The following is a 13,723-nucleotide window of genomic DNA, read 5'->3' as shown; positions in this document are numbered from 1 at the left end:
CAATACCTTTATTTTGTTTATTTATTTTTTAATGTGGTGCTAAGGATCAAACCTAGTGCCTCACACATGCTAGGCAAGCCCTCTACCACTGAGCCACAACCCCAGCCCTGATTTAATTCTTAGTAAGAAATATGACCTACTGTACCCCAGACTACTGAAGAGAGTCCAGCCTACTACATTCATACCTATGTCTGTCTGATGGCCCATCATCATTGCTTTCCCTATGGCTCTCTTTCTTCTTAATCTATGTTCCTTGAGGTAAGCTATAAGTACTGTTGACTTTGTCTGTTATCCTAGTATGGTGGGCAGAATGATGGCCACAAGAGACATCCATGTCCTAATTTCAGGTATCTGTGGTTTGGTTAATTGACAAAGAGGAATTAAGTTTGCATATGGAATTATCTTTGCTAGTCAGCTGACCTTGAGAGGGAGATTATCCTGGATTATCTCCTGGGCTCAATGTAATCACTAGGGGTTTTATCAATAGAAGAGTGCTAAAGAGAGAAAAATACAGATGTCAGCAGAAAAATGTTTTGGCCTGATATTTTTGGCTATGAAGATGAAGAAATGGGGCTGTGAGCCAAGGAATGTGAGAGATCTAAGGAAGCTGACAGGGCAAGGAACCAATCTTTTGCTCAGCTCCAAAAGGAATGTAGTCCTGCTGACCCCTTGCTAGGCCACTGAAATCCATTCCAAATTGCTGACCTAAGAACTATAATAAATTTGTGTTGTTTCAGACCACTGAATTTTTGGTAATTGTTAACAGCAGCCATGGGAAACCAGTGCATGGGGGAATAAAGCAGTAGAGCAGGCTACACCTACATTTCTGGTAACTTAGAAAGCTTTGTAACTCATCTCTAGTCCTTAAATTTCCTTCCCTCATATTTAAATTTATAAAATCTAGTTTCTCCTGCCTTTAATCAAGTTAGCATGCAAACATTATTTATTATCATTCATTGTTTCAGGACATATTTACTGAGTACCAGTCCCACTGTGATAGCCACTGAAGAAAAAAGTGCCAAGACAGAGATAAATGATGTTTTCTTTCTTCAAGAAAATTATGGTTTGGATGACAACATCAGACATACATACAGGTAAGTAAAAATCAAATGAGTAGCATATTTAATAAACACTAGAAATTCAGAAGAGGGGAGTAGGGATCAGATATTGTTAAACAGAAAATCTTTTACAATAAATCTGATTTGGAGGGGACTGCTTAAATCAAAAGCAAAGGCATACAAATGTGTACAGTATATTTAGGGAAGGTACATGACTGAATCTCAGAGGTCATCATTGATGAATCATAGCACAGTATTTTTAATAGATGACATATTCTAAAATTTCTGAAAAAGAAAAATGTCCTTACTACAAATTCTTGTCCAACTTAATAAGATGGATTGGGGATGCTGATGAAGGAACATCCTTCTTATAAATTACTTTCCTTTACTTATCATTTTCTTCCCACCCATATTTGGCTTTTGTAAGGATTTTGTTTCATTTAATTTCAGGCATTGGAGAGAGATGGGTTAACCCAATCATTCAGTTACTTATTTAATAATCAGTTTACCCAGTGATTTGTCCACCACTGAGGTAAGTTTCAGAGATACAGGCACTAACAAAAGTAGTTCTAGCTTTCAAGATGGTCGCAGGTGACAGAGAAAGCAGACATATAACCAATTAAATGTTAGCATGTAAGCAATGATTGGCATAGGCATATAGTAGCTGAGAGGGGCACTCATGTGAAAAAGCAGTCTTTTTTTTACCTGCTAGATTTAGGAAGAGCTTTCTATAGGATCTGAGCAGAAAAAGGTGAACATATAAAATTCTTAAGGACATGTTACCAAAAGTTTAGTCCTTGTCATTAATGTCATTAATGTCAATCCAATAACGAGGATATAGTTTTGAGAGAAAGGAAAAAAAATTATTGTTTTTCTAGCAAAGGAGAAACACAGGGACTCCTGAAACAGAGTCTATGATTCTATCAGGGGGAACAGGGTTTATTGTTTTTTAAAATATTTTTTTTTAGTTGTTGATAGACCTTTATTTTATTTATTTATATGTGGTGCCAAAAATCAAACCCAGTGCTTCACACATGCCAGGCAAGTGCATTACCGCTGAGCCACAGCCACAGCCCACGAAAAAAGTGTTTTTAAAGAGGTGATTCAAAGGTGATGTTCCATGTGTTCTCTGTCTTCAGTTAATTAACTGTGTTAATTTGGGAGATGGTCAATTCTTAGATCTTCTGGTGCCATCCTCAAAGTCTGAACTACTTCATACCTATTTTTGTGGTGAGTGTGATCAAGGACAGAGAATCCTGGCTCTGATGTGTAATAATGGTAATCAAGTTTCCCCTGAGATTATAGAACAGGAGATTAGGGATGGAGAGAGATTAGGGAAAGGGAGAAGGAGAGGAAAAGAAAGAAACTTCTCTACTTAAAAAAATAAGACACAAAATAGAATCTCATCATTCATGCCTTTATACATGTTCTTAGGGTAATGATGCTCTATATGTGTACTATGAATTGAATTGACTTAGGATAAATAAATACATTTAATTAAATAAAATTTATAAGCAAGAAACAAACAAAAAAATAAGACACAGTGACAGAGCAGGGGCTATATTCAAAGCATAAAGTGGACCACTGTTACAGACAGATGGGGAGATCGTTGCAGGTAGTGAAGCAATATGAGAAAATCATGGAACATTCTTTAAATTCCAATTGTATTTCATTGTCCTTGGAATGTAGTATAAAATGTTGGATGCAGGGAAGAAATATCCTGGAGGGGAGGATAGAATCCAAAACATAGAAGACATTTAGAATTTATCTTGGCAGCAAAATAAGAGCCAGTTGATGATGATTATGGTCTATAAGCATTTTAGAAAGATGACTTTTATGAGATTAGAATAGAGGAATTTGTTTTCTGGACCCTAAAGAGTAACTGAACTTGCACAGAAGTCATATATATATATATTTTTTTTTGTACCAGGGATTGAATCCAGACATGATTAACTACTTAACCACATCCCCAGCCCTTTTTATTTATTTAAATTTTTTATTTTGAGACAGGGTCTACCTAAGTTGCTTGGGGCCTCACTAAATTGCTGAGGTCAGTTTTGAACTTTCAATCTTCCTGCCTCAGCATCCTGAGTCATTGGGATTACAGGCATGCACCACCACACTCAACTAGATTTGTGCTTATTCTCTACACAATCCTCTTATACTCCTCCTTCACTTGTGTCTTCCTTACCCCTCAACTATCCAGTCTTGTGTATAGTTAATATTTATTGATGAATGTGGTCAAATACAGATAAAATAGTTGATATTTACAGAGTAGATGTTGTGCTAAGATCTGTGCACAAATTATTACCTACTTCTTCCCTTGAAGTAGATTGTACTAGATTGAGAGGTTAAACAATCTCGGGTTAAAGAGTCTTCACCAACCATGAAGAGGGCACTCACAATTACTAGAAAAAAATGGCACCAGTTAACACAAATGTCCTACCATACACCGAGGCAGAATTAGACAGGCAGTCAGTATAGATAGGTAAATCAAGTCAGATTGGTTCAAGGAGGCCAATTGTTTTTTTTTTTTTTTGAGTCCAGGAAGTTGGAGATTGTTCTGAAGGACTGAAATGTTAATTCCTTCAGAGCCCTTCCTCCACCCTTATCAAGAATCTCTCCCTGCTCTAACCTATTGCTAAAGTAACTTGTCCCAGGAATTGCCCCTCCCTACAGAAAGCTACAGGTTGTTAATTAATGATTCCTTGGCTGCTCTATACTGCCCTTCCCCCTTCAGCTCACCTGTTTCCCACCTTTTGGCCAGGCCACCGAGCATTTCTGGGCCTAGTCCAATGCCTAGTCACATATGCAGGAAGGAGAAAGTGAAGGGAAGAGGACAGGAAAACAAAGGAAGCCTAGAACATTTAAAAAGGGCAGAACACCTAGCTTCTTGGGATACCAGGATACCAGCGATGGCCCCCTTCACCCTCCTGGGAGAAGTCTATGTTACCCCCTTTTGAATAAACCCTGCCTTAATAATGCTTGCCTTGGCGTGCTTCTCTAATGGTCAAACTTCAACAAGTGAGGAAGGAGATACTGGTGGTATTGAAGCCAGACTTAAAGACAGGTAGGCAGTGTAGTTAGGTAAATCGGGTCTAATATGGAGTAAGATCCAAAATGGAGGCCATGTTGAGAATGAGTTCTGGGAAAAGCAGAACAACTTTTGGAATACTAATGAAGTCCAGGAAAAGCTGGACAAGTCACGGAGGAATGTTAATGTTCCAGAGCCCATCCCAAAGAAATGTTAATGAAACAGCTCCCAGCAAACTTGAAGATGTTGACCCAAAAGTCCTAAAAGATTACTTCTTTGGCCCACCTGTGCCCCACCCTGCGGGCCTTCCCACCTACATTCCATCACTGAAAGATAACAGAACAGAGGACAGGAATGGGGGCGGGTAACCAGATGAAGACCTTAGGTATAAAAAGAGGAAACAACCACACTTCCATGGATTCCATCTCTTGGGTCCCCTTCTTCCTCTGGGAGAAGTCTTTTCTGCTGTCCTTTAATAAACTTCTACTTTCCACTCTGACCTTGCCTCGGCGTGCTTCTTTGGTGTTATACTTCAGCACTGGGGAAGTAAGGACCTGTCACCGGTCAACAGTGGTAACAGTATCACCATTTCCACACATGTCCTCATGTAGCTAAAGATATGGAAGATAGACTTGCCTCTTCTAAACTGCAGACAGCTTGTCTTACAGGAAATAAAAACAATGAAATAATTTTACTATGGTGAACTAAATTAATTAAAAATTTAACTGATACACAAATTGCATGTTGCAACACTAGAGTTTGTCACCAATCCTTAAAACTGCCAGTGACAGGGACAGGAAGTTAACAATCGCATGCAACTGACATTCTGAAAATAAACAATGCATTTTGTGTGCTTTTTTTCCCCTCTCAGGGAAAAAATAATTAAAATCTACATTAATGTTAAGAGTCTAGAGGTGAACAAAATTGAAAGGCCATTCCAATAAGTCAATAATGAATTATTTTAACACATGTAATGAGCCCAGCTTTTCAAATTTGAACTTGAAGTAGTACACAATGCTTACCTTGTCCCAATTAAATAAAGGCTAAATAAATATTTAAAGATTATCTCTCTAACTATGCGCCAAATTATTAGCCTGTCTTGGCTTCATCCAGGCTTTGAAGATTGTTACTAACATTATATTTTTACACACTAATTATTTTGGCTTTCACATCTCTACTTAGAGATAAAGAAATTAATGTTTAGGTAGATGGCTGAAATCATACAATTAAGAGGTCAAGGCACTTGTATTTGAATTTAGGTTAACTTGACTTTGAAGTTTCTGTTTTACCTAGTCTGCTTCTATCACTACCCTCTGGTCTCCGTTCAGTATTCAAAACCAAATACTGCCTTCTCTAATCTTGTTCCCTGCTACTGGGAAAGAACCAGAATTTATTTGGTAATATTAAAATAAATTATAATCATTGTTTACTAGTTAAACTCATCGGTGATCTCTGATTATATAAATGATGAAATCCTGTGTGATCCAAAAGCTTCTACCCTCACCTCTTACTTAGAAAGTTTAGATTGCAGAAAAGAATGGTGTCTGATACATCAGAGATAAGAGACAGAAAGTTCTGCCATTACTTTAGCACAAATTTACTTGTCCTTGAGGAAAACTCTACCATATCTTTAGTTTCTTGAGACAATAGCTCCCTTCTGACTCTTGCTCTTTAAAACTGGTTCAGGTTACTGTCATTTGGAAATGAAAAGCTCTAGATAAGTCCTATGGGGGTACTGGAGCAAGACCTGGGCTTATAGTCAGACAGACCCAGACTCAGAATCTAGCTCCTCAGCACCTTATCTGTTTGATTTTAGGCAAAATACCTCTTTGTGTAATAGTTTTCTCATTTGTTATGTAGAGTAATTTTTCAGTAATTGTGAGGATTAAGTGAGATGCATTTAAAGTGTTTGGCATATTATTAAATAATAAAGATATTATTAAATAACAAAGGCAGTAAAAGTAATGTAGTATAAACACGTAAAGTGGAAAATTCAAGTTATGGATGCTAGAGATAGTTTTAAGCTACAATTACACAAGTAAACCTGAAAAACCAGCCTCTACCTCAGAGCAAAGCCTGTCCAAGGAAGGGACATCACCTTTGTCCTTGGAAAGAACCACAGAGCACTCCTAGGCACATTCCCACCCTGCTAAGTTGTTTATCTACAAATAACAGGAGAGATCTTCTGTGCCAGGTGTCCCTGACTCGGTCAGGCTAGGTGAGGATCCATAGCAGCCCCCTAGCAGCCACCAATCAGCATGAGACAAGGAAATACCTGGGATGCCAGATGACCCTCCAGTAGTTTATGGTGGTTGATAACATGTTGGGAAACCATGTAGTTCAGCAAGAACACCCCTCTTGGCTAAAACCAGTCAGTTCAAATGAATCCCCCTCTTGTAGTAACCAATCACCCCTACCCAACTTGTTCCTGCCAGTGAATGTGCTAATCACGTTTTAGAGTTGTTATTTGATTTTCCTGTGGTGTGTGATGATTTGCTATGATGTATGTGAAGTCCCTGCCTTCTCCAAAAAATGTATAAAACTGCTGCAAACCCTGCGTCACCAGTTGCTGTGTGTGCACGCGCGGAGGACTGAGCTAGCTCGCAATAAACACCTCTTTGCTGCTTACGTCTGTCTTGGATCTCTGGTGGTCTTTTGGGGGTCCCAAATTCGAGCATAACAAACCAACCACTTAGTTCTACTGATCAAAGTATTAAACCTCTTACTATTTTGCTGTTCATTTCTCATTTTTTATCTTCTAAATATGAAAAATCGCTATTTTGAACAGTTGAAAATTATATGATGACAAAGAATTGATTTAAAGTCTTGATGAACTGAAGAGTTATTGAGTTAGTATAATCTTATTTAAAATGATGACATAAATGTTAAAAGCAAGATATTGCATGATTTTAAAGAGATTACTGTTCTTAGATTCAGAAATGGAGAAAAATAAGATAAAACTGATAAATTGGTGTAAGGAGCTTCTGCCATAGACATGCTGGGATATGCTGGGATTCGATAAATTGCTGGCCATAAGGAACAGCAGCCATTGAACTGCTTAGGGATATCTGCTTGCAATTGATAAAGAGCTGTAAGGGACACTAGCCATAGACATGCTTATTAATGACTGGTTACAATTGATAGGGAACACAGCTCCATGGACATTTGCAAAGAACATACCCAGTTGCAATTACATCACCTCACCGGACATAACCAATGGACATTGACTTTCACAGGATGTAACCAATCACCAACAAACACCAACAACCTGGAACTGTATTTAAATTGCCAGTGCTGTCATGGTGAAGAGTTTTGCTCCAAGGACTCAGTGAGATGGGTCACCTTGCTGTCCATCCCTGAACTGACTCCATCATTCCCTGACATCCAGCAGTTAGCTGGAGAGAGCCACTGGACAAGGACAACATCTGCTCTTTGCCTAACAGAAGTTGTGTGGCATAGGAGGTATTTTGGGGCTCGTGGTTGCCCTAGGATTGTGTGATTTTTCTTACAGTGTTTAATTAGTGTGCACTGAATGCTAGTTAGGGTGCTCCCATACGCCCAATACTTTTTGCATTAATTGTTTATATTTGATGATTGGTGTGATCGAATATATGCTTGCATTTAAAGACAATCCGCCTTTAAATTAGTTATTAATAGTGTCACTTGTGACAAATGGCAAATAGAAACATGGCAATTTGTAGACTCTCTTGAGTAGTCACCTGGAAATGATGTTTTTTTAGTTCATTTAAATACTAGCTATAAAATCATATGGCACTTCATCAGAAGAAGTGTTTTAAATTCACTTAAGTTCCGGGTAGAAGCTTTTCTCTATACTTGAGGATCAGCTTTTCAAAATGACCCTAAAGTGAAAAGATTTGGATTATAGAACTTCAGGCTTTTTGAATTATGTTTAGGCAAAGAGCTGGAGTGCCTGCGTAAATGTCTTCTCTGTATTTTTTGCATTCATGAAAATAAAACAATAAAATCAACACATGAAATATGGACAATAGTAATGACATTTCATGTATTTTATGAGCAGTGAGGATAATATTAATGTCTATTTGCTACTATTACTTATTTTAAAAATAATTCTGAAGCTTCCCATGCCTTCTTTTGAATGCAATGTTTGAGGAAAATGATGTGTACACTGAAAAGCATTTTGTTTTCCTCCAGCAAATGTGCCCTGCTTTTCTAATACTGCCTTAGAAATTTGGAGTTCTGCCTCCATTTCCTAGGATGCTGACTCAATCAAAACCTCGCCTAGCTGAGTCCTGCCCTTCTTCATTCCATCCTATTTGATTCAGTCCCTAAAACAGGCATCATAACTCACTTCTCACAAAGGCCATGAGAACATAATTACAAGGCCAAAGTTTGCTTTATTTCAAATGGTATCACACTTTGTGACAAAATCTTTACTCAGTTTGTATTGTTCGCCTATTTTTTTTCTTTTTCTAGGCCATAATAATTTTTTCCTAAAATGCCCTAGAAAGATTAAACCATTAAAACATATATACAAGAAAATTACTAAAGTAGAATATTTTTATATGAAACTTTTTCTGTCACTTTTACATAGATTCTTGCCCTCTTCAATATCATACTAACCCAAATTATCTTTGAAGAAAATTTATAGAAGTAATAATCACATATTCTCTTATACATTTTCAAGTGCATGTGTGCACACACACACACACACACACACACACACACACGAGAGCAGTTTGGACTCTGTTATTGTGAGACAATATGCCAATAAGAGAATGTTTTCTCTGATAAGCCGATGCTGATCCATAACGGGGTAGAGAAGAATGAAGGAACTTTGGTTTGTGCAGAGGGGAGTGAGGGGAGAGAAGAGGGTGCCGAGGTAGGAAGGACAGTCGAATGAGAGGACATTATTACCCTATATTCTTGTATGACTGCACTACCAGTGTGACTCTGCACCATATTCAGCCAGAGGAATGAGAAGTTGTGCTCCATTTGTGTACAATGTGTGAAAATGAATTCTACTATCATAGATAACTAATTAGAACAAATTAAAAAAACAAAAACAAAGGAATTACACAACACTAATGCTTCTGTAGGAAATATCACTCCATTTCCACTCGAGGGCTCACTGAGACAACATGAAACTTGACGGATATTCTATTTATTCAGAGACAGAAGAATAAAAAGAGGACTAAAAGTATGCTGCCACCATGTACTTTAACTGAATTTAATTGTCATCACTAGATCAAGAGATAGATTTTTTGTAGCAAACATTGCAATTGTTCTTTTGGACTCTCTCTCTCTCTCTCTCTCTCTCTCTCTCTCTCCCTGGTTTATAGATAGCCACTTTGTCTTGAGTCTTCACATCATCTTAATGGTTTCTCTCCTTACAGTCATATTCTGAGGTACTATGGGTTAGACTTCAACAGGGATGGGGGAAATTCAGTCCGTACAACACCAAAGTACATATTTTTTTGCAACCATAATGGAGCTTTATGTATTATCCATATTTTGTAAACTCTCCAGTGAGCACCAGGCCTTACAAGGTTTTGAATCTCCAGCATTTCTCAGGATAGATGTGGGCTTGGAAGATATGGATATAACATCAAAGGAAACATTTGCATATAAAAAATCAGATAAATCAAAACTAGTTAATGATTCCTAACTGATTTCTGATGAAAATTAAGAAAATGTCCTTGAAGTGTAGATCCCTTATATGAGGAAATAACAAAGAAATTTATTAAGAAGCAGTCTGTGTGTATGTGAACAACACAGATAAATGGTCATCTTAGGATGATGTTTTCTACTTAACATGGATTTTTTATGTGTTTGTATCTAAAAAGAGGAAAAGAACAGATGTATTCTTAATAGTAAGGTCTTTCCCAAACTAAATAAGACCCTGTCATGAAGCTTGATTGATTGTATTAGAGCCTGAATGCTTCTTGATGTCATAGGAAGGTTGAAAATATGTGAGCAACTGTCTAACATGATGTAAGGTGGACTTTCTATGTGCTGAAAAATTTGCTACTGGGTAATGATACTGGGGAGTGAGGCAGTAGGTTAGTATAATGTGATTGGTGGCAATTCAATGATGAGTTCTGTACCTGAGCCTAAAAATGAGTTTGACAAGGAAATAGAATATATATATTTAAACCGGACATTTAGATTCCAGCATGAAGAGGCAGATTTCTACATGTGTAATTTTACTGAAGAGTTGACTTTCAAATCTTTGATCAGTTAAACTGTAATCTAAGATGTGCAAATACATACACAAACTTGTACACATTATCTACCCCTCTCATGTGTGATGTAATCTAACATTTCCAGTTTTGTTTAATTCTATTCTATTTCAGTGTATTTTACTAAAGTGTTGCTTCTGACATAGTAGATTTCATACCACACTGAGGCTACACCCAGCAGCTTGAGAAGCACTTGAAAATCCCTGAATGGGAACTAGGGAAGGTGTTTCAGTTCCCAGCTCCTGGTGTGCCACATCTACCTTGCTTAAGGAGCCCCAGGGAGATAAGGAGGTCAGAAGAGGCTGACAATCTGACTCCAGAGAAGCATCATTATACTGGAATCAATAGGGCACGTGAAGAGTCAAGAAGGAAAGGGAGTCAGAGTTAGGAAGAGAAGGGTATCAGGGCAATAAAGCACAACAGAGAAGAGCCATTATGGGACAGAGAGAAGAGGAGAATAGGCAGGAACAATGAATGACCCTATTACATTGTAGTGTTCCAGAGAGTAAGCCCTGGAGTTGGAGGAGTTCTGTTCAAATCTTAGCTTTGCTACTTGCAAGTGTTTAACTTTGAATGAGCATCTAATCATTCTATGCCCCATTCTACAATCTATAAAATGGTCTCTGTGATTTATGGATCACTTAAACACAAAAGCCTATAAAAGTACTTTTCATATAATAGTCACACCACCTTAATGAGATTGGTTCAATTTTTATTCCTTTTGTATCTGTATTTTAAGTTATTTGAGGAGAATAAAATCACAGGAAATAGTTCCTGGTACATAATAAATATCCATTATATCAAAATGGTGATATATAAAGATCTTCTTTTCTTTTTTTCCCTCAGCACTGGGGAATCCAGGGGTGCTCTACCATTGAGCTATACCCCTAGCCCTTTTTGTTTTTGCCAAGGCTGTCTTCAAAGATGCCATCTTCTTGCCTTAGTCTCCTGCATCTCTGGGATTATAGGCACATACCACAGTGAGTGACTGAGATAAAAAAAATTTTTGGATCTTTTTAAAGAATAAAGTAAACCAGGCAAAGGAAACCCACTTAATCACTAAGTGTCATGCAGGTTCTCATGTATGTCATGGTGTGATTGTGTTTCTTTATTTATGTATAAAGGGGAATAAATTAAAGTTGAAGAGTGAGCTAATGAATATAAACAATTTATTATTGAGAAACATTTCTCTATGGCCCTTTGCATACTTTATATTAACTTTTGTTTTGGATTGTCTTTTTAAACATGTGCTTATAGGAAATAGCCTTGGGAGACAGAGAATGTCTCTCATCATCAGGACAGAGGCCAGTGTATCATCTTATCATCTTTATTAAGATGACATCTTGCTCTAGGACAAAAGCTAAACAAATTTGCTAATAATCCTCTGTAAAAAAGATTGTGGTTACCTAAATTTGAGGTTTCCCAGCTGAAGTCTATGAACCTACTATGTGTGTAGCATCCCTGTGCGTCTATCTTCGTCTCTCCCTGGGGATCCTAGGAGGTACAAAGAACAGATGCAGACGTGAAGCTCATGCTGCCAACTGTGCCATAAGCAACAGCGCTCTTCAGTCTGTGACCCTGAAGTCTATTCTTTCCTGTCAGCATCTAAGAAACAATGACAGGCTAACTTGTTAGCTTGCAAGCAGGGAAAACATCTCCGACTATTCAGTTTTTTTTTTTTTTTTTTAATAATGAGACAATGCTGGTCACCTAATAAGTACATGAAAGCCTTTTAATTCCATGGTATTTGTCAATGTGACGATGTGGCAGAGAATCAAATTAATTAAGCAACTTAATACATGCCTGCTACATGCTAGTCATGAGGCAAGGTGCTAGGGTGAAAAAGCTGATCGACAGATTCTCTGATTTCATAGTCTGGAGAGGAAAGCATCTGAATATACATAATTATACCATTTCTAAATACAATGACAGAAATATTCGGAAATATCTAGAGCTGCATACAAGAGTGAATCTCTATCTCTGCCTAAAATGTGAGAAGAAAAGGTATCTGGGTAAGTGGCTCAGGGCAAAAAACACAGAATTTTAACAGTGAGTGTGGACTTGTTACAATGTCAATAATAATTTGTTTACTATTACAGTTTGTCCTAGGTTGAGAAGCATCTCCCTGCTATGCTCGAGTTCGGGACCCCAAAAGACCACCAGAGACCCAAGATCGATATAAGCAGCAAAGAGGAGTTTATTGCGAGCTAATTGAGTCCTCTGCGTGCACATGGCAACTGGTGACGCTGAGAGGCCCCGAGCCCAGGGTTTTCAGCAGTTTTAAACACTCTTTGGGGAAGGCAGGGACTTTACATACATCATAGCATCTCTTAGCAAATCATCACACACCATGGGAAAATCAAATAACAACTCTAAAACATGATTAGCACACCTACTGGCAAGAACAAGTTGAATAAGGGTGATTGGTTAGTACAAGAGGGGAATTTGTTTGAACTGATTGGTTTAAGCCACGAGGGGAGTATGTGCAGAACTACATGGTTTCCCAACATGTTATCAACCACCAGAAACTACTAGGAGGGTCACCTGGCATCCCAGGTATTTTCCCTGTCTCATGCTGATTGGTGGCTGCTAGGGGATTGCTATGGGTCCTCACCAGCCTGATTAAGTCAAGGACACCTGGCACAGAAGTTCTCTCCTGTTATTTGTAGATAAACCACTTAGCAGAGTGGGAATGTGCCTAGGAGTGCTCTGTGAGTTTTCCCAAAGACAAGGGTCACGCTCCCTTCCTTGGACAGGCTTTGCTCTGAGGTAGAGGCTGGTTTCTCATCCCCAGGAACATACATTAAAATCCTAACCCTGGGTGCTTGTGAATGTGACCTGATTTGAAAACAAGTTCTTAACAGATGTAACTAAGATGTAAGTTAAGTTGATGTCATACTGGGGTAGAGTAGACTCTTAGTCCAACACAAATGATTTGCTTAAAAGAAGAGAAGACATAAACACATTGAACAGAGCAAGGAAAGACTTACAGACACCAGAAGAAAGATGTCCATAAGCCCACAGAGGCAAAGATCAGAGCTACACAAGTCTATGCTAGGTAGAGAATTTCTAGAATCCAACAAACACGGGAAGCTGGCAGTGATAGTGCAGCTACTGACATATTGAACTTGTATTTCCAGGTACTAGAAATGTGGCTAGAATAAAATTTCTGTTGTTTTAATTCATATAGTTCATGGTATTTTGTTACAGCAGCTCAAGGAAACAATATAACATACAATGTTTATTGTTATTGTCTTTGACATTATTATCTTTAGGCAAAGGTGAGAAAAGGACACCATAGTCAGACAGAAAAGGAATGAAACCAAGAATGATAAGCTCAGGAAGCCACATATTGCTTAATTTCATTGTCTGGTGAAATCAATGGCAGCTGATGAAGCTAGAAAGTGATC

At 38.0% G+C, this 13,723-nt stretch overlaps 1 long non-coding RNA gene across 1 annotated transcript; it reads left to right on the top strand.

The window, feature by feature from the left end:
* The first annotated feature begins 722 nt into the window (after nt 1–722).
* On the top strand, nt 723–13,494 carry LOC144365584 (uncharacterized). The gene is made up of 3 exons (XR_013424199.1): nt 723–829; nt 966–1,094; nt 12,413–13,494. It is a non-coding gene; the product is annotated as an uncharacterized LOC144365584 (long non-coding RNA).
* The last annotated feature ends 229 nt before the right edge of the window (nt 13,495–13,723 follow it).

The sequence above is a fragment of the Ictidomys tridecemlineatus genome, chromosome 7, assembly GCF_052094955.1.
Source record: "Ictidomys tridecemlineatus isolate mIctTri1 chromosome 7, mIctTri1.hap1, whole genome shotgun sequence".
NCBI classification, from domain to species: domain Eukaryota; kingdom Metazoa; phylum Chordata; class Mammalia; order Rodentia; family Sciuridae; genus Ictidomys; species Ictidomys tridecemlineatus.
This window is presented reverse-complemented; position numbering and strand designations above follow the sequence as displayed.